This window comes from Dermacentor andersoni, chromosome 5, assembly GCF_023375885.2.
Source record: "Dermacentor andersoni chromosome 5, qqDerAnde1_hic_scaffold, whole genome shotgun sequence".
NCBI classification, from domain to species: Eukaryota; Metazoa; Arthropoda; class Arachnida; order Ixodida; family Ixodidae; genus Dermacentor; species Dermacentor andersoni.
In genome coordinates, this window is record NC_092818.1 from 63,016,494 (window position 1) to 63,040,385 (window position 23,892).

Below are 23,892 nucleotides of genomic sequence, written 5' to 3' on the forward strand. Positions count from 1 at the left end.
GATTTGCTCTTTCTCTACGTTCCTTATACGTTCCGCTTCACCGGTGCAGGAATAATTCTTGCGCGATGCTTCTCAGGAAAGGAGCATGTTCACTTGCGTCTTCGCGCAAACTGCGTGAACAATATGCGCGCTAAGTCACTGCTCTATATTTTCCCAAATGCTGCGGTGGCGTGCCCGAGCGCACCAGCAGCTACACACAGTTAACAGGTGCCAATATGCGCTGTAACATTCGTTCACTTTTCCTTTGCCATTTCGTGCCAATATGCACTGCAAAATTTGTTCACTTTTCGTTTGTCATTTCGAGAACGAATATTTCTCACTGCACTCGGGAAGCTATACCTACGGAGTGAGTGTCCTTATTTTTTTGTTTTGTTTAATCTTCGTTATCTTTATTTGATGCACGTAGTTTTTCTTCAGCACCATATCGATATGCACGTATAGTTAACCAACAGTTTTCTCCCATGCCAGCGTCAAGACGCGTTAAACCGTCGGTTGCCGGCACTTTATTAAAGTTATTCCTATCCTATCCTCCCATACTTTCGAAATCCAGAAGTCATCAAACCTTCCCGTACTAGCACATATGCATATGTGATATTGACATCGGTCTTGCGCTTACATCTCACCGCACAGGGTGGCGACCAAACCGTTCACTTGCGATCGCGTATGAAAACAGCTCTTACGCGCATTACCTTGGTTTGCGATAGTTGGTCACCCATAACTTGGCCATCTGTCGGCGCAGAACAGACGCTGACAAAAAGAAGATATATATATATATATATATATATATATATATATATATATATATATATATATATATATATATATATATATATATATCCTCTTTTCTAAATACAAATTTCTCTTCATGATGCGCATAATAACATTTAGGTTGAAGTTCTCTTTTTTTTTAATTCTTTCGTTAACATCGTATTTGTCCGACGCAGTAGTGCCAGCTGCGGCCTCCGAGACGCGTGTGCAGATGCCACAAAATATTGGAGTATGCGTGGCTCGTAGAATCCCGCACAAATCGCTGAGCGTGAATGTCACGTGATAGATTAGTAGCCATGGCTCGTGCGCCTGCCAACTCATTGTGCCAGTGCCTCGTCGAACCTCCACTGGAGAATAGGCATGGGTTTAGATGTGCAGTGGCTGGGGTGGCCAAAGTATTTTTTTTTTCTTCGCCATGTGGTGCGGGTAAAGCTGAGAGTGAGGAGGTGACCCGACGACAACAAAACGATATGGCGTCGCGCTACGACACTACAACGTCGGCCACAACGAAATGTCCGGACGGACAGGCGCAACAACCCCAGTTTGGAACTTTTGCAAACAAGGCTATCGGGTCTAGTTGGTGACGATACCGTATTTGCTGCAGCCAGCGCGAACTTGACACTGAAGAGATTTCACCCCCGTGGCCCGTCGGGCTCTTGATTGTTAGCTCCCGTGTCCGCCGCGCGATTTCGCGCTGCCTGCAACCACGGATGTTTTTACGACAGCCGCAGTAAAAAACGCACGCACCAAGGCGCGGGCTTTAACGCGAGCAGTCACACTTGAAGAACGCAGAAGGTCGCCAAGAGCTTCTGCACCCTCGCAAGAATCATTCGACCGCATTCCATTGATCTTCTTCGGTGGCGGGCAAGAACAGAAAAAAAGAAGGGAAAACCATCAATCTGTGCTGGATAATCAGATGTCGTTTAACGCACTTGCCATTGGCACTCATTCCCGGAGCCAGGAGGCAGAGATAGAGAGCGAGGTGGCGGGGAGGGATGGTGGTGGTAAAAGAGGCAAGAAAGGAAAACGTTAGTCGTTGTGTCTCGTTAAGGGCTGCAGCCTCCGGGCCCGAAGCCGATGCTGCTGCGGCGATTCACCGGCTCGCATTGCTTGTTTTGTGCTCGAGCGCTTCTCGGTCTCGGGCGTCGAAAGGACAAGCGGCAGTGCACTGGAAAAAAAAAAAAGAAGCATGAGCGAGGAGTGGACTCAGCAGCACGGCATCCCTCCCCCTCCTCCTCGCAGGCGCGGAACCGCGCAGGGAAGGAGTCTGCCGACGATGCCACGGGCGGTTTGCGACGCTTTGCTCGCCCTCTGGGAGAACGGCGACGCGTCGCTCTTTCTCGTTGGCCCCGAACGTCCGGAATTCGGCGCCCACAGCAACGTTTCTAATTGGATCATCACGTGACGAGAAGCGCCAAAGGAGGAGGAGAGAGGAAGAGAAGCGCCGTGGCTTTGGCAGAAAGGCCGCCACCGACGACTCGCTCCGTCTCTCCTCTCTCGGAAACACACGCACACTCACGGACCCTGTCGGAAGGATCGCCGCTCGCAGATTATAGCTACCGGTCTTGTTGGCTATCCCAGGGCAACTCCGCCGTTGCATGTGGAAGGAAGCGGGCAGCCAGATAGAAGGTGCCCGAGCCGCAAAAGGAAAGAAAGGTACGTTCGATAAGAAAGGAACTTGGGCGAACGTACCTCTCGCGAAGAGACTTCCTCCACTCCACTGTGGCTCTTACGAGGTTAACGTTAACTAGGGACACATAACTCTGCACATGTCTTGTTTAACCCCCTTCCCCGAACACACACACACACAAAAGGTGCCTTTTTTATTTTCTTGAACTGCGGATTTACGCGCACCTCGTAAAGAAAACCGAATAGCGTTATGGTTTATTGCGACGCAGAACTAGTTACCACACATTGACGCGTTGTAGTTTTTATGCGTATGGCGCAGGGTTTCCACACTAAATGAATATCTGCACGTTGAGACATTTAAGGCACTGGTAAAGGTATTTAGGCTCCTGGTGCAGTGTGCAAGAGAATCACGAGCAAGCATTACCAGCGCCCTATCTTGGCTGTGCAGCATTGCGCCTCGAACCACTATCTATCTATCTATCTATCTATCTATCTATCTATCTATCTATCTATCTATCTATCTATCTATCTATCTATCTATCTATCTATCTACCTATCTAATCACAAGTATAGCAATCCACGCTCCCGACTGGAGTCTACCGATGCGTTCTTGAATACGGCGGTGCCAGCTGTCGGACACGCAGTGTACAGGCAGGTAAATGTCCCACGCGTGTCGGTGATTTGCGACGAGAAATTTTTTGTCCCGCAGGTCACCTTACCGCGAGAAAAAAGACGACGTGCATGCAGCTGGCGCGCGTAAAACAGCCTCCTGTGCGCGCACGAGTGTGCGGCGTAAGCAGCGCTCGCGTTGTGTTACACGCATAAAGGAACCGGTCGCCACTTCTCGAGCGGGGATTTAACCCGAGATAAACGACCCCGTCGACGTCGTCGGCTTTGGGCAGGGCTCGCCGCGGCACTTGCATTTCGCTCGATTAGTCTCATATGGGAAAATGAAGCCGGACGAGAAGACTCCGGGAGAGAAGAACTTACTGCCCCCCCCCCCCCCCCCCCCCACCAAATCCTTCGTGCACATCCTCGGTTCGTTCGAGAAGCGAAGGCGCATTTCGCGGCGGACTTCTTTTTTCTTTTTTTTTCACACTGGCGGCCTGCCGCCGATCAGCCAGGCACCCGGGCCGTACGCAGCCTCTCGGGTGCAGGTGTCTCGGTGCATATTTGGCGCATTAATAGCGCGAGCGTATTTCTGTCCCGTAATCAGGCATGGGGGGGGGGGGAGAGAGAGAATTTACCGTTAGTTAATTTCATTTACTTTTGGGCCGCCGCGCGGTGGCGTATAAGCCTCGCTAACGAGCCCATAATTTCCGGTAACTACACAGGGACGCGGGACACGTGAGGCGGTTAACGAGGCATTGGACACGGCGAGAGGCCTAGCAAGTGTCATGCGGTAACGTCGCGCTGCTGTCGTGGCAGTGACGCTTCATTGGAGCGCCGGTCGTTTTGCAGAGCATGGTAGCGAGGTAGCGCTCGCGTTTCACGCTTCCCATCCCTATATACGTTTGTGGCTGTATAGGCACAAATACCTCGCGTCGATCCCTGTGCATATCGCATTTCTCGCCGGACACCAGGAGCAGCGAGTCTCGTCGTCAGCGACGCCCAACGTCTTAAAGACAGCATCCCTCAGAAACATGCAACACACACAATCGTTCACTTCTTATAAGAGGTGACAAAATCGAAGCTGGTGAACCAGCCGTGTGACCTTGGCAAGAAACTGTACAGAACAGTCTTACGGTTTTAGCGGGATAACTACGCAAGAGCAAAGCCAGAACGCTTGCCCGTCTTGTAGCGAAGATAAATAATGCTTTGGCCGTTAACTGCTCTGCATCTATGGGTGGCATACTTTAGCGCCTTTTTTATCCTAATCTTGGCAACCTTTCGAGTCCTCTGACCAGATCTGTTTTATCGCCAGCTGCCTTCACGCGTTCTTTGATTTGAACAGCAATTTATTATGCCGTCACACCAACAGAAACAATACTTGCCCATAGAATTGAGAGAAAATATAGGGAGGATAAACAGATTGGAGTTTCGGGTTAGGGTATACCCTCCACGTGTCTGCTGGAAAAAGAGTTTAGAAAGTGACTGAGCATGCGACCGGATACCAGGAACAACTGATAGGCAACGCGCAAAAGTATTGCGCGTGTCATCGCTATACCGAGTTGCTGCGACGTAATGGACGGAAAGCCGCGGCCCTATTCCACATTCCCTCGCTGTACACGCATTCCCGCACTCAGACAACGCGCGCGCCCGCGTACACTAAGGCAGGCAGCCGCCCTGAAGAAAGCGCTGAACGATGTCTTTTTCTTTCTCTTTCTCTCATTTTTTCTTCTCTATCTCTCTCTCTCACTCTTGGTGTTTGTACAAGCACCGTTACTACATTTGTCTATTTCTGTATAGGTATCGATTTTAATATCCAAGATACGACTTGCTCCAGCCGGAAAGTAAACAAGCAAACGCGTCCACTTTATTTCCTCGCTATCAAAGAGAGATGAAAGGGGCTCCTCTCTTTGGCGAGCGCCCTCCGGGTTTTGCTTGACGCGTCCTCGAGGCAAACATTTCTCGAGAGTAAGGACCGCCGCCAGCCGTCGCGGTAATCGTCATTACTTTAAACAGAGCCGCTAGCGCGCGCACGCACGCACTTTCAAGAGGGGCGGCTCACACTCACGGCCCAGAAGGAAACACTTGGCGCGGCTCCAGAGGATCTCTCCAAGAGCGTCGAGCACGCTTTCTTGTCTTCCGTGGATCCGCGCCTCTTCTCCCCCTTCCCCGTTTCATCCTCTCCCCCTTTATTTCCTCTCGCTTCCTTCTCCTCCGCCACGCACGCTGCAGAGGAGGACGCCCGTTTCCGGAGACGTAAATCTAATTTATTCCACTGATTCGTTCCCGCTTTCAACCGGCCGTGCATTTCTATCCACAGGCACAGGCACGCACAGACACACGCACACAACATCATGACTCCCTCCATGTAGAAGCAACGGCAAGAAGGACACAAGTCAGCCTCGTGATTCTTCGCGCAGAGAACAGCACACTCCCGTCAGGGAAAATGAATAATGCTTGTTTCGCGGCTTGCCTTTATCTCTTCATTCTGTATTTGCCCATTCACCAGGGCGCACGCGATAAGGGAAAACTAATCGGAGTGAGCGACGATCTGAGCCTTGTTTTGCGAGGAGGCGCCGCGGAGGAGGCGCTACGTTATTGTGCCCCCTCTCCACTCCCGTATCCTGCACCCACCCGTTAGAACTCGGTGCCCCAAAGATTTCTTTCCGATTTGTAGCATAAACAACACCTGTTTGAGGCGTATTTGGCCCGCAAGAAATGTTCTTCAAACGACGTAAAAAGAATATCACAGTTTCGCCATTAGGGTGAAGCAATGAATGCGATGGCAACATGTTAGAATATTACACGAAGTGTAAGACCCGTAACTGTGGTGGCAGCGTAAATTAAAATAAACGTAAGCTGACGGAGTTAAAAAGGAGCTGTTGGGCTAGAAGTCCTCTGTTTGAATCATGCCATCAGACAATTTCAGCTATGTTTGTTAATGAAAGCCAGCGTCTTTCTTAGCGAACATACCACCACTTTTCGGTATCGGGTATGTTTCAAAACTCTTTCGCGGGCCGATCACGGAGATTGTGCGCAGCCGAATACGTGAAATAACACCATTTTAATGTTTAAGCTCAGTTATTGTTGCGCACGTTTAATAATAAAGTCCTAGGAAATCTAAGATGAAAGGCATGTGCTATAGGTGTTTTGTTTCGTGACGTTTCTTTGTGGGCTGTCATTCTCAATATTCTGAGGAATAATGTTGCCAAGAATGTAATTTCTAGTACGAGCAGCCTTAGTGATAGAATGGTGCGGCAATATAACCCCCATTTACCGCATGTAATGTAGTAGGGCGTGGGCTATAGCATACATATACCTAAATATATGCGGAACCTCACGGCGACGGCAAAAATTCGCTTTGAGTGTACATATGAATCTTATCGCAATAAAATGTTAAATAAACCAGTTCCTGCAATGCTTACACTTGGATATATCGCGTTGAATTCCTGTGTGGCAACGATCGATGTAAACGTGTCCGGACATATCCTTTCCAAAAGACAATTCAATGTATCTGCGGAGCGCTTCGATTGTACTTTCATTTCACACGTTTGGCAAGCGTCGGTCAGTATATGGAGCAGCCTTCTCTCCAGCATGTTTGAGCGAAAAGTAAACGGCTTTTATCGGGGGGATTTATTCCACATGCATGAAGCGGAAGGCCCTCTTGTTTTGGAAGAGCTGAACGTGAGGACCGCAGTCCAATAACAGCTTATGTGTTCACAGAGCAAGCACATGTGCACACACACGTGCACAGGAACACACGCACATATTTACGAGATGTTCATTCGCTGGTTTAATCGAAGTGTAGTCCTGATACGGGTTAGCATCTCGAGGCCGATGAGAGCAATACTGCAAGCTGCGCAACACACTCCCATCTTGCAAACTGCTCGCGCTCCGGTACAATGGGTGTTGTCTGCCATGTTGCGTTGTAAATGGCAAGTGCTGCCGAATGAAAGCACCCACTTCCCAGTTTCGTGCAGACCGTCAATTGGGCCGGCATTCTGTAACGGTTCGCTTTGGAACCGGTTCCGTCTGGCTGTTACGTCTAGGTGACGTCACTCGGAGAAGGAGTGGTTGCCCTTGCAACCCTCAAGATGATGCTCGCCACCGCGCGCGACCCTTGAGCGAACCACTTCTCCGCAGTTCCTCTCGTAGCAGACGACGGGTTCCTCTCCAGATGATTGACAACCTGAGTGACGACAACACGCCTACCAAGGAGGACGACAACGAAGCCCCAGGCCAATGGCGTTCGTGAGAGCGAGCCGTTTCCAAAGCCAACCGTTACAGAATACCGCCCCTGGCAACAAAGAAGAGCAAAGAATTCGCTTCTACGTTTCGCATCAAATGACTCGAAGGTGGCAGTTAGCCTTTTGAAATTCGAACACTGTTTTTGCCTTCAGACATGTGTCAGATGCCGGACGTATAGACTAGCATGGTTTAACAGGCTAAATTAGTCATTAACTGGAGCCCACTCGTCTGAGCCAGACATCATGTCTTCACCGTTTCACTGAAGTGGACAATTTGATAGATCGGGGATACACAGAGATTGAGTTCGTTGTTATGTTTACATCCCATACCTCCACCCTTTACGACATCACACGCACTGTGTACGACCATTAAATAAGACATCCTTACCATGGTTTCGCCGCGGTGCCAGCAAACGGCAGCACGCTTGCGTAAAGTCTACAGCCGCTGTTCGAACCAGACATTCAGTGCTCGTTGTCGGGACCGCCGGCACTATAGGCTCTATTTCTGCGGGGAGGAGAGCTTGCATGAGATATTGGTTGGCGCAGACGTCTCCCAATCAATTATTCAAATCGCATCTCTCGCTTCCTGCGTTAAAGCATCGCATGACAGTCTTTGAGGCGTAGAGGCGCGCGTCTCACACGCGGGTCGATGGTCGTTGGCCGGGCAGGAATGAACGATACCGCAGCGGTAATCAAGTCTCGCCGGAATCAGGTCGTCAAGTTCCATCCACAGAACACGGACAACGAATGGTAATTTGATATGAACGTCTCTGTTGCATGCAGATGTAATGAAAAGAGAAGTTCGCAGTTTTGGTACACGGATGTCTTACGCGGCGAAGCAGTCTGCAGACGGTCGTCTGCCTTGACGAATCGAAGAGCGTTAAAGCAGACGACGTTTAGGAAGATACCCGTCAAGCCGGGTGCCATCTGCACTTCGTCCTCCTCTATTTCCCGGCTGTTGACGATAATACCGTATGCGCTCGCAAACGTGCCTGACTTTAAATTGTGTTTTATATAACCGGGAATGCTTATTCGCGTTATTTTCGTTTTTTCCTGGTCGAGTCACGCGCACATCTTTTGAGAGCGAGAGAGAGAGAGAGAAAGAAAAGAGAAATTCGTTCGCTCCTTCGACCGGCCATCTTTTGTCCAAGCTGCCAAACAAGTTCTCATTCTGCTTCCAGCCGAGTTACGCCGACCCCTTTTTATTTTGTATTCACTGAGGCTTTCCCACGGTATATTTCCAATTTGAATTTTACCGCCACCGAACACTCAGACGAGCACGATGTTGCATCGAAGTCGGCTTATTCTCGATCGACGCTTCAACTTCCCTTATACAGCAAGCGTTGTTCACACGGCAGGCGTGACCCGAGTCGCCGACGACGGCTCTCCTCGCGCACACAAAAGCAGACAGGCCCCCATTGAAGCTCAAATCTCGGCCGCCACCGGCCATGCAACACGGCGACGGCATGCAATCACGGCATGCCATCGCGTGACCGGGTACACGAGAGACAAGTCCATATACGCACAATCACCAGCTTGCCCGCCGCGGCGCCGTCTGCCTGCTATATATGCATCCCGACTCTGGTCCCCTCCCCCCTCATCCCCCCTTCCCCTCCACAACAAGTAAGCTCTGCATATGTGATCACGCACGCCCTACGCTCTCCTCCCTCTGTCTCCTTCCTCTCCGCCGACTCGCTCCAGCGCGCTGACCGCCAAATTGTGAGCGGAGATCCTACCTCCGGTGGATCGTCGATCGAGTCCCAGGCCGCGTGTTCTGACTTGCGTCCCCACGAGACTCGGCCACTAGCCCATATAGCTGCCGCCACATCTCACAGTTAGAACCGTGCAGCGCATCCGCCCACGCCCGACTTGGGCGTAGGCTATAAGAATGGGCTCGAATCCGTGAAGCCGCATGCGTCGCAATAACCCGGTTCTCAAACGCGACGGCGCCTTTTTGGTTTTATCGCGTCGCTCCCAACGTTGCGATTGATCAGCGCAGACACGCCGCCCGTTCGCTGGCTGCAGCCGAAACTTGCGGCCCGAACAGCGTTGGTTAAATTCGGCCCAGGATCTAGCGGATGCCGTGTCGCCCTCCGCAAGCTTCGCGGCGCTGCACCCTTTTTATTGAGACAGATTGTAGCTGGGCTGCCCCCTCCTGTTCGCCTTCCCGTCGTATCTGGCCGCGCGGCGGACAGGAGTGATGGCAAGGTTAGAGGGAAGAGGTACCCCCCTTTCCGCGGCAGGGAAAGAGGGAAGCGTGGGAGGCAAGCCGTTCCCGCGTTGCCCTTCGCAGAATCGGCAGCAGCCGCGGTGCGATTGGTCAGGCGGCCGATCGGCCGCCGAGAACCACAATTCCCGCGAGTCCCTCTATCAAGTGCCCCGCACGCGGGCTTCTCTTCATTCCCGGGCAGCAGCCGCTATCGGCGCCCGCTATATGGAGCGCTGGTATATGGTATATTTGCTGCGGCTCGTCGGCTTCGCCGCTGTGCTTGCCCGGCCTTCGTCGTGAGCCTGAAATGTGGCGGGTTTGCGGCGGCGCGCGCCATCTGCCCGCCGGCCGGATGGCTTCGTTGCCGCGTATGCATAAGCCTTTGCAGACTCGGCCGGGTCTTCATCGCGATGCTTCGGCGCGCGTGCTCAGACGTGGCCTCGTACGAGACGCGCAAAAGACGACGTTAGCCTGTGTTGCTCAGATACCAGGGAAGGAATGCCCCGGGATTCCGAAATAGAGGAAGTTAAAAGAAGGCTCTACGAAGACAGAAGAAAAAAAAGGAGACATCAAAGAAAGAAAATAAAACTTGCGCACGTGAATGTAGGATACCGAGATAACGAGAAGTAAATTGAAGGCAGGAAGAAAGAGGCCAATAAAAAAAAATCGCGGTGAATGAGCGGTATGGTTCCCGCTTTTTTCGTCCACGTATAGCACGAGCGTCGATGCAGACTCACGCATGCCGATCTGCGGGCGGCACGACGCGGCATATATATATGTACACCACGGGAGCTTGCTCCGCCGCTTTTCTTTTACGATCCTACCCACGTCAGCAGTTGCACTTGTTACTGCCCTTCCATCTGACTGTCTTTGTATATTTTTTTTTCCTGGTCGGCGGCCGCCCCGCCATCCCGCGTCGGCGTCGTGCGCGTCGCGTTTGTAAGCGTTTTGTTCTCCCAGTTTTGTAGCGCTCGCATTCCGGTCACACGTGCCCGTTCGGTCGTGTGCTGTACCGGCCGGCCCCGCCGCGATCTCGGAAATAACACGCTGCGGAACGCGTTAGGGCCGCGCTCGCCGCGCTCTTGATGGTGGCGGAGGCGGAGCGATGCGCCGGTCAAGCGGAGGGAAGAGGACGCGTCGGCCGAGTGAAAAAGAAAACGTGAACAGCGCTGCCTCTTCTTCCCCTTCATCGTGAGGAGGAGCGAACGGCACTGGGCTGTTCTTTTCTTTTAATTTTTTTCGGGGGGTACCTGCGGTGGGGGGTGGCCATTCTTTTCCTTTCTCCCCCCCCCCCCCCCCCCCCGCATAGACCGTCTCAAGTCGTCCTCCTTTGTGAAAGGTGTGCGCGCTCGCTCTGATTTTGTCCTTTTCAGTTTTTTTCTTCGTTCTTCCATTCATTCAAGCTCGAGAATTCACATCCTTTAGTAGTGCCGAGCATATATATATGTATACATACATATATATACACCACGCCGGCTCGCGCTTCCTTTGTAAGAGACCCTCTTGGCGGCGTGCGATGCTGTCGACGACCTGGCGGCGACGCATTCATCGGTGCACATTCGACGCGCCGACGCGAGGAGGGTGCCACGCGGTTGGAGGTGGGGGGGGGGGATAGGGGGGGGAGAAGATTAGAGCGAGTATGGTAATAACAAGGCGCACGCTGTCCGCGCTGCCGTGTGAATGACATGTACGCGAGCTCCTTATCGCGTCCCGGGAGAGAGGTGCTTAGGGCCGCACGCGGCGCGCTCGGACGGAGGTGTTGCGTAAGGTCAATTTCGGCGCCGTCGTCTCCCGATGCGGTGCCGGTGATTTGAGCGACCGCGAACTTTTAGGAAACGTCGTCCCTTCTTTCATTTTTTGTTTGTTTATTTGTTCGAGTGTCCTAGCAACACGAAGGATTCTTAGCGCCAGTTTGTTCGTGCAGCACAAATAAGTAAATTAAAAAGGAGTAAGTAGCTTAGGTAGTGTCTAACGCGCGCAAGCATACCTGCGGCTAGATGGTGTAGCCTATAGCTTGACAAGTCCAATGTTAGCGAGGAATGTGTGTGTTTGCTTACGAAAGATGTTGGAGATAAACAAAACAAGAGAGAAGTATTATGACCAAGTTTTGTATTTACGCTTATAGTGTCCCTAAGAATCATCCTACTGCACTCAGTGCCTCACTCTCTCTGTCTTCCTCTTTCTATTCCCTCTTTCCCTTACCCCCGTTGTGGGATAGCAAACCGGGCGCCCGTCTGGTTGCCCTCCCTGCCTTTCTTCGCCTTGCTCTCTCTCTCTCTCTCTACGCTGGCTCATCCCGACTGACATGTTGCTCGATTTGTTCATTGCTTTGCGTCGCGAAGCTCAATGTAAATAAAGGAAACGGCTGAGATTCGTGGTTATCCTTGCGTCATGAAGTCCAAACGATCTTAAGTTATTCCTTTTAATACTTGGAAAACGTGACTTAGAGGAAGGAAGAAAGATGAAGGACTTCATACGCTCTGCATTAACGGCCGTTTAGTGTATATCTTTAGTACCCCAAACCTATTGTTATACGTTTCTTAGTGAGTGTAGTCTTGTAGTCTACGCATACTTATTTGCCTTTCAGTCTCATTTACGCGCCGCTTTACTACCAAAGCAACTCGCCGGAATTTCATTAGTGCACTCATCAAATTGCGTCCCTTTCCCTTACCGGCGAACATTCATCTGCCTATCAGATTGCTTCTGTTGCAGAAGCTTGTATCCCTCCATACGTTGCTCTTACCAGTTCAACATTGCTGTGTAGTGAACAGGCGGCAGCCACCATCAGCAGGAAGGAACAACAACGTATAACGCGCCCGCTCAGGCGGCAAACTTGGAAAGGCGAAGTGTTACCAGGGGATCTGACGCACTGGAACGCTTGAAACGGCGCAGCTCGTAATGTCTGGTTCGCGTCAACGCCGCCACGCAATTCCGAGAGACGCTGCCATTCATATAGGGAAACCCCCCCACCCGGTTAGAGAGCCACGTTTACCCGCTCTACAGCTTCCCCCGCGCGTCTCCCAAGCGCTGCGGGAAAAAGCCGCCTCCAGTGCATGTTCCCTTCCTCCACCTCCGCAGCCAAAATCGGGACGACGGCGTGTCGCGCCCGGCCGGTGGCGCTGGCACGTTAGCTTAATTAAGGGCGAGCTTGTTTTCGATCCCGTCGGCCCGCTCAATTAGGCGCAGCCAACCGTGGACTCCCTCGCCAGCCCGGCCGCCGATTACGCAACGAGTGAACGGGACCGAGCACCGTCACGAACAAGCCAACTCGTGCGCGCGCACGCACGCACGCACGGTGGCGGCCGCGTCCGCCTCAGATCCTTAGAAGTTCGAGAGACCCTCGCCACGAGTTCATGTTGGAGACCGAAGACTCCAGGGGAGCGCTTTATTCCGCAAAGCTGGAAAGTTGAGGTAGCCTGTTGCTTGCAGGGGAAGCTATGCCCACGTCTCTCGAGCGGACAGCGTAGGGAACCTCTCGGCGGCAGGCTAATTTGAATGGAATTTGCACGGACGTGGTGCGCGTGCGCGTACCGGCACAACGATGAGTGGCTCGAGCATCGGTCGTCGGCAAATAATTGGACAGCTGCGCCCTGTCGCTCTTTTAATCCGCGAGACTCAAAACTACATTATCCTCCAGCAACGATGCCACTGTTCCACATTTATCACGTGACAACTTACCGCTCTGCGTTGCAAGTTGACCGTGAAGCTACGAGAACACGTGCGTTGTTTGTATGCTAGAGTCACAATTTTCAAACGTGGTGCACCGACAAAGAAAAAAATTGGACTTGAGGGCGTAGAGCAACCGAGAGAGGGTTGATTTCGCCACCGTGGCCGGAGCTGGGACACCGCCGATCCCGCTCGCCTGTGGCTCCACTCTGGGCTAGTTGTGTTGTAAGTACAATTACTATTAATGGGAAACCATTACATGCCCTATTACGGAGGCACCGAGCGATCGTACTATAAATGACCGAGCGCGCAAAGAGTAAAACACGCCCGTGCTCCTGTCCCTTTGTGATTTTCGTAAATTCTACGCTTAAGTAGTATTAAGTGAAAACGTGTCAAAAATGCTCGGACTGACGTCAGATGTCTTACAGAAGTTCCCATGAACAAGCTAAACGGCTTTGAAAGCATATTTGGCGCCAACGAACAAAGACAGAAGGGAGACGACGCCACAAATTACCTTCAGTCCTTGTTCGCTGGCGCTAAATATGCTTTCAGTGTCAGTTTACCAACACGCCAAACAAATGGCAATCCTAGATGGCTTTGAAGAGAAAATTTTGGTACATTTAGGTTTGGTTGGGAATCGAGCCCGGACCTCCGGGCTGCGAGCTGCGCACGCTTCTCCGACGCCATGGCGTCTCGCGGCTCTGGCTGACTAAAGGTGTGGCCTAGTGCGTGCGTCACAGGGCACGTGATGACGGCGCAGCCAATTGGGGAGGAGGTGGCGCCACGTCTTGAGCGTATAATATGAGCGCGCTGCCTCTCGTGCACCTCACCTGCTCTTCGGAATTCATCGATGCTGTGTCTACTGCGATGAACCCTCGACGCCACGTCATAATTGTATAAAATGAGCCGGTCTGCCGCAAACAAGTACACAAAGGCACAAACCAAACCAGGGGAACGAACCTTAATGCACCTCTAAAGCATCAATCTAAAAGATTTCACCAAAATGCTTATGGTGCTTTCGCATTCCCACACGTAAGTAGTCTTAGGTGTCTCAGCGAATGTCTTATTACCTACTCGCGCAGTCGGCGCCATCACCAATGGTAGTGGTGATGCTAGAACTGTATAACCATAGGGAAGAGTCGCTTCCCTGACAAAGACGAGATCCCTCGTGGGTTTAACTTAGGCTCCAGCGTCATTCCTGCCTTGTTTGTCCGCATTTCATCGCTCTAATAATTTAGGAGGTACTACAGTACCATACAACATTCATTCGTGAGCGCAACAATACGAAACATTGATTCCGCGAAGCAAAGGCAACATTACTCCGTGGTTTAGGCGTACGTACACCCGTAAGCAAAACTGAAGAGTGCACTTGAACGTTCGCAACGCCAACTTTGCATAATAGTACTCAGTTTCAAATTACATTCGCAGTTGGTGAAGAAGATCGGCTTTACTGTGGAATTTCTGTTCCGCTAAACGTTTGAAGAATTAAGAACGAAGCACATCCTAGAATTGTGAACTGCGGGTTCAACGCAGCTATGAGAAAGAAAGAAGAGTGCGCTTGTCGCTTTCAGTATATGTGTACTTGAGCTGCCGAGAAAATTTCAAAATTTTCTCGGCAACCACATTTGTTACGCTCTTGCTCGCTAGTGCGCGTAGCGTCTCACGCGTGTCGCGCCGGTTGCTATGGCAACACGCGCTTCCTGAGCGCCACACGCACTGAACGTGAGCACCGATATTTAAAAGAGCTCACAGTTGATGATTCCATTATGAGCGTCGCAGGGGAAATGAACAAAGTTTCTTCCGCGCCGCGCAGTTTCGATAATCGCAACAAGCGTGCCGAAGACAACGAAAAGTAATTTAACAAAAAAACAACAACAACATAACAATAAGGAGCTTAGCGACGCGACTCATTCGAGACGCAGCCTCACCTGCCAGTCGCTGGAGGTTCCGGTCTGAATCCCAAGGAACCGCGCGCACACACACACACACACAGCGAGAGACTCACATACGAACTGCGCGGCGCCCTTTTTTTTTTTTTTCATCCTGACCGAACCGTCGCGTATTACAGGGTCCCCGCCGCTTGGATATCAGCGGGGATTAATTCCTCACGATGCAGCGCAGTAGCGTAGCGGTGGGGGCGCGGGCCAAGCCCAGCGCCTTAATCCAGCACGACCTCCGCTCCCGCTCGGTTTCCCCCGCACGCAAACTCCTTTGCCTGACGGGAAGCGCGCGTCCCACTTATTACGCGGTCTGCCTTTGGTGCGAAATCCCTTTCCCTCTCCCCCTTCGCTTTACTCTCTCTCTCCTTCCTTTCCCGCACTCCTGCGTTTTTTTCCATTTGATCTCTTTCCATTTGATCGCATCACGTTCTGACGCAGCCGAGTAAGAGAAAGCGGCGAACAACAACAAATGACGGGACAAGGAGGGGGGGGGGGGGAAAGGGGTGCGGCTGGCAGAGAGCCGCGCCATAATTCGCGCCCTTCTTAATGACAATGCCTGCGCGTGCCGGACTTCGCTTCATCCTCTTCTCGTCCTGCTGATTGCGTCCTGCGCAAGCATCGGTGGAGAACTAATTAGAGGATGATAACAGTCGGTGCCGAGCTGGCATGGAAAAGGAGAAAGGCCTGCGTGCTCCCTGCGGAGCAAGTGAGGGGGGGGGGGGTGCGGAGAGGGGAAAGGGAGGCAGACACGACGTCGTCCTTCTACATACTGCATCCTACACTGCCTGCTCGTCGACGAGTGCCGCGCTGTTGGCGTCGATAGTGCCGCGCAGGAGCGCTAAATTCTGCCGGTGCGCTTGTGTGTGCGGAACAGTTCGCGAAAGAAAGAAGGAAAGAAAGAAAGCTTCAGCGTTGGGTGACGAAGAAGGGCGCGCGGGAATTTGAGCCCGTCGCTCGGTGGCAGTAGCCGCCGCCGGCGCCTGTGGCAAAAAGTGCCAGTACTCCGGATCGACGTCGATTACAAGTGTTTTTCTGCAGCCAAGAAATTCTGCCCTTCGGCACTAGTTGCTGCTGATTCTTCTCTAAGTGACCCCCCCCCTCCTCTTTCCCTATATATTTGTCTTTCATCGGAATTAGGAGAATAACCGGTGAAGAAGGGCCACGCCTCTTCGATACGACTTTAATGAAATAGGTCCACGTACAATGCGCGTGTAGAGAACACGGAAGAAATCTTTTTTTTTAATATTTACCAATTCTTACAATTTTCCGGTTCAGTTACTCCCGTAACCGGACGTTTGATCCGCTCATTATCTGTGCGCGCTTGCAAGACTTACGATATCCGCTTACGCAGACGTGCCCTGGTTCCTTATATGGATGCAGGAAACACATCGAGTGAAGGTCTCTTTCGCATTTGGCTGATGACGACGATCTCGGCGGGTATTTCCGGTCCAAGTAAGGACGTAAAACCTGCGTTATAAACGTCGGCGAGTAAATGATCGCTAGGCGAGAATACATTTTATTATTCTATTAACAGGAGACCGCTTTTCTTGCTTTCATTCTTGCTTTCCTTTTTAACAGCCGAGACTTATCCGCCTGAGGGGGTATCTGTCTTTCTCTCTTTCTTTCTGCTTGCGTGTTTTTTTTTTTTTCTTACCTTCTTCGAGAGTCGGAGACACAAAGCCCGAGTGCCCTTTTAGTTATTGATCCTCAAACCCGAGCCCCTATTAATAGCCCCTTTGCGCCTGACTGTCGTGAACACAAGTCGCCTTAATCACGTTGACAGTTTATAACAGCACCTTACGCGGCCGGGGCTCTTTCATGCGGGCCCCTTAATTTGGGATAGTTAGACATATATATATATATATATATATATATATATATATATATATATATATATATATATATATATATATATATATATATATATATATAACCACCAATCTGGGCGACACAACAAACCCCACCATTGTTTGCTCTGTTTTTCGCTTTTCCTGATTACTTGAGCCATTTTGACGCCTTCCTGCTTGCGTGCGTTTTTCTTTTCTTTTTTGAAGCTTATATTGCGCAGGAATGCGAGGGCAATGTATTTCGCTGTTTGGTAGGGAGCTACAGCTCCTCGGATGCCGGTGAGCTTTATGTGGCTGTTCATCGCCAAAGCGATGCCTGGTGCGCCGGCAGCTCAAATACCCTCCGCCATCGAATTAATTATTTCGATCTAAAACCTCTCAGAATCCTCAGTGATTACCATGTCATTTGAGGATTATGCAAAAGATGGCGTTCTTTGTTTCTTCTTTTTTTGTACCTCTCTCCTCTGAGCCGCCCGTATATATAATAGCGGGCGAAAGGGAAAAAAAAGAAAGAAGAAGTATCAGAGCTACGCCATTGATTCCACAGCGCCTCTTTCTCCTTTACTTTTTATTTTGTTTCCTTCTTTATTGTTCTGACATTTCATTTACGTTTTTATTTAGTTCATACGTGTCTGAAAATGGAAAAAACAAAAGAAGGAGTTTTGAAAGTCACTCTTGCGGCACGAAAAAGGCGAATGCCACTGGCGCTGCGATTTTAACGTTCCCTGCGAGATGAAGAAAATAATCCCCGATGAATTGAACGTTCTATCAGCTCGCGACGGGCTTGCTCGCGTAGCTTTATGACATGAGAGCTAGAGGAAAACTACATAATTACAGCTGCGTTTGAGAGAGAGAGAGAGAGGAAAGAAAGCGATATATATAACAGACAGGAAACCCGAATTTGCTAAGTACCTGTGTAATTGCGGAGAATTGATTGAAAGTCGTTTCGGTTCGCGCTGCGCATGTCGCAAGCCTTCGCTTTCGAACGAGCTTGACATGAGGTACTCAGACACAGGGACTCTACATTATGGCACGGAAGCTTTATTTGAAGCACGTCCGCCTGCTAATCTAAAAACATACAAAGGTATAACAGGGGTAAAAAAAAAGAAAAGACCTGTGCAGGAAGCGGCTATACTGACCCGACTTGCAAATAGCAAATAGATGTGTGCCGTGCAAAACATAGAGCCGACGTCAGACTTAACCTGAACAATCTAGACATATCTATACTAGCTTAACTATAACAGACACGAACTACAAGGAAAAAATATGAAATGCTTTTCAAGGAAGGTCCATTCAGCTATATAGCACCCATTCAGTGATCCCCCACCAGAAATTTCTGAAGACGCAAAAAGTAGCGTAGGGCATCTTCGGGTTAAGTGTGACGGTGACGGTATGTGCTCTTGCTTGCTGACTGTTGCATCAAGCACACGTTGACGAACTCATGCTATGGCTAGAAAGCTCATTGATAAAGCCTTTGTGTTGACAGCGTCGCGATTTTTGGCCGCCGGATTATACATGCACTCGCCCAATGACGGTTTTGTCCTTCGACATTTCAACCGTGCGCATCTTTCCTTTTTCCAGTATTACTTTCTTTGTTCCTCTTTTTTCAGAAGAGGGGAAGGGGGCATTTTCTCTGTCATTAAAATATGAGAAATAAAGAGGTTTCGCAAAACACACTACAAGCCCCTGAAAACATCATTTGTGCATCGCTATTGCAACTCAAATTTTGCCTGAGAACACATCTCAGAGGCATCTATGACACACAAAAAGACTTCGGACAATAAGCTATTCAAACCAGTGGTAACACAGTACTCATTATTGCAAGTAAAACTAACGTTGGTACAATGCGCACATATGCATGGCGCGTCCAATTCAACAATAACTTTAGGCATGTGAGGCATTTTTGTCATTTTGCCAGGCAGCTTGTTGAACGCGTCAAATATGTTGCTGTCTTCTGCAAAATATTTTCCAGAATACATGTACCAACTTGCACATGTACTAACTTTAGTACATGCGTTGTATAGGAAAATGCAGATGTAGTAAGTAAGTACCATTAGTTATCGTCACGAGTTGAATATTAACGGATACGTGCAAAACTCTTCCCTTGATATAATAGCTTATCGTTCAGCAGCAGTAACTGCTGCTGCAGCTTTCTGCAATGACGAAAGGCAACAGTTTGTCAGAATAAACAAAATGGTGGCCTTGCGGCCTTTGTGGACTTTCTTTTCGGGCCGTTCCTTCGTGCATCGAGTTCAAATTAAATTCAGGTTCCACCGTGGTATATTCGCTGTGACTTAGAAACTTCGCTTTTGATCAAAGATTCGCTTTGTCTCGTTCGTTATTCGGTTTAACAGTGAGGAATTATATTGTAGATTTCCTCTACAATCACCTCTGACCGGACAAAAGGTAAGAGGTGCGTTAGCTTGTATAGCGTTTTGCAGTTTCGGTAACTTCTGTAAATCGAGAGTTAGAGAGCAAGTGAGAAAGAACGGGCAGAGAGAGAGAGAGAGACCGGGCAGCACCTGAAGAAGCCGAGATGGCCGGCCGTGGGTGAAAAACAAGCACGACAACTGCCGGGCGAATGACCGTGCGTAGCCCACGGCTCTGATTGACCCGCGTAAAAGCAGAGGTGGGCAAAGCAGGGAAAGAGGAGAGTGGGTGGAGGAGGAGGAGGAGAGGTGAGGCGACAAGTGCCGGTGGGTGCTTGCGGACACAGGGCGCGACTCGGTGTGGCAAAACGCGTGCAAGTCATCGCGGCAGCCGGCCCGGTTCATAAGCGAACACGACGGAGGTTGGAAGGTTTGCCCGAGCGCGAACGTCGCTTTGCGGAGTCTAACCTCTGCGACAGAAGGGTCGACTCGTGCGGACGTGCGTGCGTGCGTGCAGACCTTGTGTACCGCGCGGGAGAGAGGGGCGGCCATTTCGGGGCCCGAAGCGCTCATACGCGAGTATAAACCCAAAAAAAAGAGAGGCAGACGCGCGAGACCGGCAGGAGAAGAGGACCCCTAGCGTAAAAAAAAAAAAAAAAAAAAAAAACTCGCTTTGCAAGTCGGCCGCTGCGCGCGGGAAAGGGGACGGCGAAGAGGACGGGAAGGGAGGACGTGGCCGGAATAACAATTACCTGGCTGGACTGTCGCGCCCGTTTTGTTCTTTCGTTCTTCGTTTGTCTTCTTTATTTTTTCCCCATCGCTTATCTCGCGGAGAAAGAGGGAAAAGGGGAAGGGTGAGAAGCCACAGATCCTCTCAGTCTCCTCCTTGTTTTTTTCTTCGATTTGCTCGCATTACTTTCATTGCTCCTGTTTCCTCCTCTCTGCGCAAGAGCGTCGCCGTCGTGAGGTCCGTCACTCTCCCTCCGTTCTCCGAAGAGTCCGCGCAACACTTCCTCCTCACTTCATCTCTCTCTCTCTCTCGTGCCTCCGAACGGACAGTCGACGAGCTATTCTCTCTGTCCTCCGCATCTCGTCGTTTCCGCCGAGCGCGCACGCTTCTCATTTTCCGCGCCGTTTCTGTGCGTGTGTGTGTTGTGTGCACGCTATACAAATGCCCCGTCCCCATCGCCGCCGCCGCCGTTCAAGTCCGCCTTTTCTTTGTTCTATTCGCGACATCCTCGCACGCTTTTCGCATCCCCAACCGCTCCGGACGACACTCCCTCCCCGCCTGCTCTCCCTCCTTCACCCCCACTCTAGTCTTGCTTCTCCTCTCTCCCCTTTCCTTCTTTCCCCGTTGTCCTCCTCCTTGACACGCGCGCGCGCGGACTGCAGCCGGTGCGCGGACGCGAAGAAAACCTCCGCGCCAGGTTCTGTATTCTCTGAAAGTCGGCGAGGATGAGCCAAGCGCTGGCCGGGACAGCAGCAGCAGCAGCAGCAGGTGCTGTTCCTCGCCCGGTTTCTTGGCCCACTACCGCGCCCACCCACCCAACGCCACCGCCGGGCACCGGAAACGCGTGCAGATTAAAACGTGATGGTCGGATTTTTCACTCCCCCCCCCCCCCCCCCGCCGGCGCAGAAGACCTTTCGCCTGGACCATAGAGCGAAGAATCCACGGACGGCTCCAGCGGGTTCCGCCACTGTCCGGCAGAAGGGGACCGGTCACTGCTGTCTGCCGAGGCGTGATTCACGCCTGTATATGCCTCTCTCTCTCTCTTTCTCTCTCTCTCTTCCTCTTTCTCCATCGTATCTCGTTCGCGCATGAGTCTGTTTCTTTTCACCTTGGCGCTCGGCGTTTCCACACGCGATCCCTTGGGAACACGACGAACGTGATTTAAAGGGACTATAAATAGGAAGGCTAGGTCTATTTAGACTGATTGCGGATTCTTTCGGAACGTTGTTTTCGTTAATCTTGCGGTAATATGTCAATTATTATAAGAGAAAACAAACACCGCATTTTCTTTTTTTCTTTTTGATGTCGTGCCTGAACGACAGCGCTGGAGCGTCAGTGTGGTGTAAGAGATTTCCAAGTGCCTTCTAGCACTTGGGCTGCTCTGGCTCACTAACGGATCTTGGACCTTCGAACTTCTGCCTGTGGTTCTCTTATAGTGCAATGTAATACATATTTACGGATAACGAAGAAAGATCTTTACTACGCCCGAGTACACGCGGCGAAAATTTATGACGTCACGTCGAGATGGCGAGGAAAGTTCAAGGCGGCGTCACCATACGTATTCCGTTTTTGTGTCTTTTCTCGCTCGCCAAGCCCTTTCTCGCAGTAAATATGGCTCCTTTTTTTCCTTTTCTTGTTACTTTTTTGTATCATAGAAGGGTAATAATAATTTACTAATACACTTGATATTATTTTTCTTTTTAGTGTCCCTTTAACCGCCATTTCCGTCCATGTCAAAATATCTACGTTTAATGCGTCTGCGTTTAATTCAGTGGAGCGAAATCGCTGCATTTAGGCACACAGAGCCTAAATCAGCTAAAAATTGCAAGTCGTCGCCTCAAATATCTCGTATAACCGAACGAGCGATATTGTGATTTGTGGGCTTTAGTGCGGTTGTGACAGGTTCTATATATACAAAACAAAAAGTGATGGTAAAATTTGCAAGCGTAGACGCCATGCGTCCAATCCTGACGACAGCCATATTATTATCGAAGGCGCCGGCTAACGGCAAATAACGCTTAGAACGAAAAGTTTTGAGAATTGGGCCCCAGATTAAATTGTTTTCTTCCTATTACAATTCATGCAAGCAACACTGTGTTCTATCGCGTGCGATTGCGATATATATATATATATGGACTTTCAACTTGAGTTCTTTCCTATTACCGTGGTTAAGGATTCGTGGACTGCTTTAATAATTGTACGTTTGTTCTTCTTGCTTAGCTTGTGTCTTGTAGGCTCAATTTTTACCCCGCACAGGCTTATCGGTCCAGTTATCTTGTTCACTACCATCAGCTGAATGCATCAATAGCAAAAAAAAAAAAAAAACAATCTCGAATTTCGTTTGAAGCCCTGGTCTCTCGACGATCTGGGTCACGCACATCCAAGGAGAACGCGTAAATCACATTTTTTGTTTTTCTGCGGGTCGGCGAGGCGTAACTGATTTTACCGTCGTCGCTTACGGTTGCTTAGCTGCGGGATTAAGCGGCGGAGTGTCGTGTAAGCACCCGCTATGGGTGACGCTAGTAATCGTGATCTCTGAGATATAGCGCGCTCGCGGTGATTCCTCATTAACCTGACCACTTTTGTCAGGCGCGTAATCTCTGCTAAGTACCTCCCCTAATTGCCTTCGCTGTTTACCCCATGGTTCCGAGTGCGAACGAAGATTGAGCACTTTGTTTCCAGAAAAAGGAAGACAGATAAAAGCAAAAAATAATACTCAGAGGGAAGGGTGAAAAGACCTGGATAAAGTTGGGGACAATCAAGCCCATTCGAGACAAAGAGCGCTCGAGAGCCGCGTGGCGTGAATAGAAGGATTTATTTGTCTGTTGTGACGTCAAAACGGGCTTGTTGGTAATTCGTATTTGTTTTTTTGTTTCTTGCCTGCTTCGTAGGCAACACACAGTGGCAATGGAACGAACGCTGGTGTCGTCTGTTTCTTTCCCCACCCGGTGTGTCGTCTGCACAGTAAATAGTGCAGACGGCGCTGCTCACTGGCCATATTTCTTTACTATCTTCAAACGTGTGTAAAGAGACGTTGGCACCTAGTACAAGCGTCGGCTGCTCCTTTGCTTTGACTTGCAATAAATAAAATTGCAACACGCTGGGAAGAATTTAATGATACAGAGAACACTTCAACACGAGTTCCCTCAAGTAGTTCCCAAGTCGTAACATATTAGTGAGAAGCCCAAGGCAGCTCTTGTTTAAAAAAAAAGAAGAAATGGAATAATTTACTTCATTAGAGTGGCGCACAATGGCATAAGAGTTATACACAACGTTGCGGCGTTTCCAACACCTCGACCTTTCCTTAATAATTAAACCCCACGATTAAATATCAGACCTCCCATAAAGAGTTTCAAACGCCCTCGTTCGAGAACAGTCAACCTCACGGGTCTACTTAAAAGCATAATTTATAAACTGGCCAAGCTCATCACTAATATGCAATGTTCACACACCATCGTTCAGTAACAGCATCGTGCTTTAGTTTTATTCGTTACTTTCTCTTATCTACATATATATATTTTTTGCATAACTCACACAGACAGACTCGCAAGCATTTTAATTACAGAAAGAGTCGAACGGACATTTGAGCGAGCTTTCTTACGACAGCTTTCGGAGTCAAACTGAAACACCGCGTAAACAAAATCACGACACATCCTAACGCTGAGAGCCTTACACTCCCTCTTCTATAATGAAAAGCGGGGCACATCTTAGTGAATTTGATCGGGGCGCACGAATAACGTGTAGGACCATTATCATGGGGCGCCGTTTCTTTTTTTTTTTTTTTCAACCGTTTTACCCAAACTTTTCCACGCACTCAAGCCGGCCACGCAGGATGTCATGTTCCATAAACGGCAACAAACGCGCGCGTAACGCGTGCT

At 50.1% G+C, this 23,892-nt stretch overlaps 1 protein-coding gene across 2 annotated transcripts in view; it reads left to right on the forward strand.

Annotated features, from left to right (window-relative positions):
- LOC126530719 (nephrin-like) overlaps positions 1–23,892 on the forward strand; it is a 323,184-nt gene that overhangs the window by 2,142 nt on the left and 297,150 nt on the right. The window lies entirely within an intron of this gene.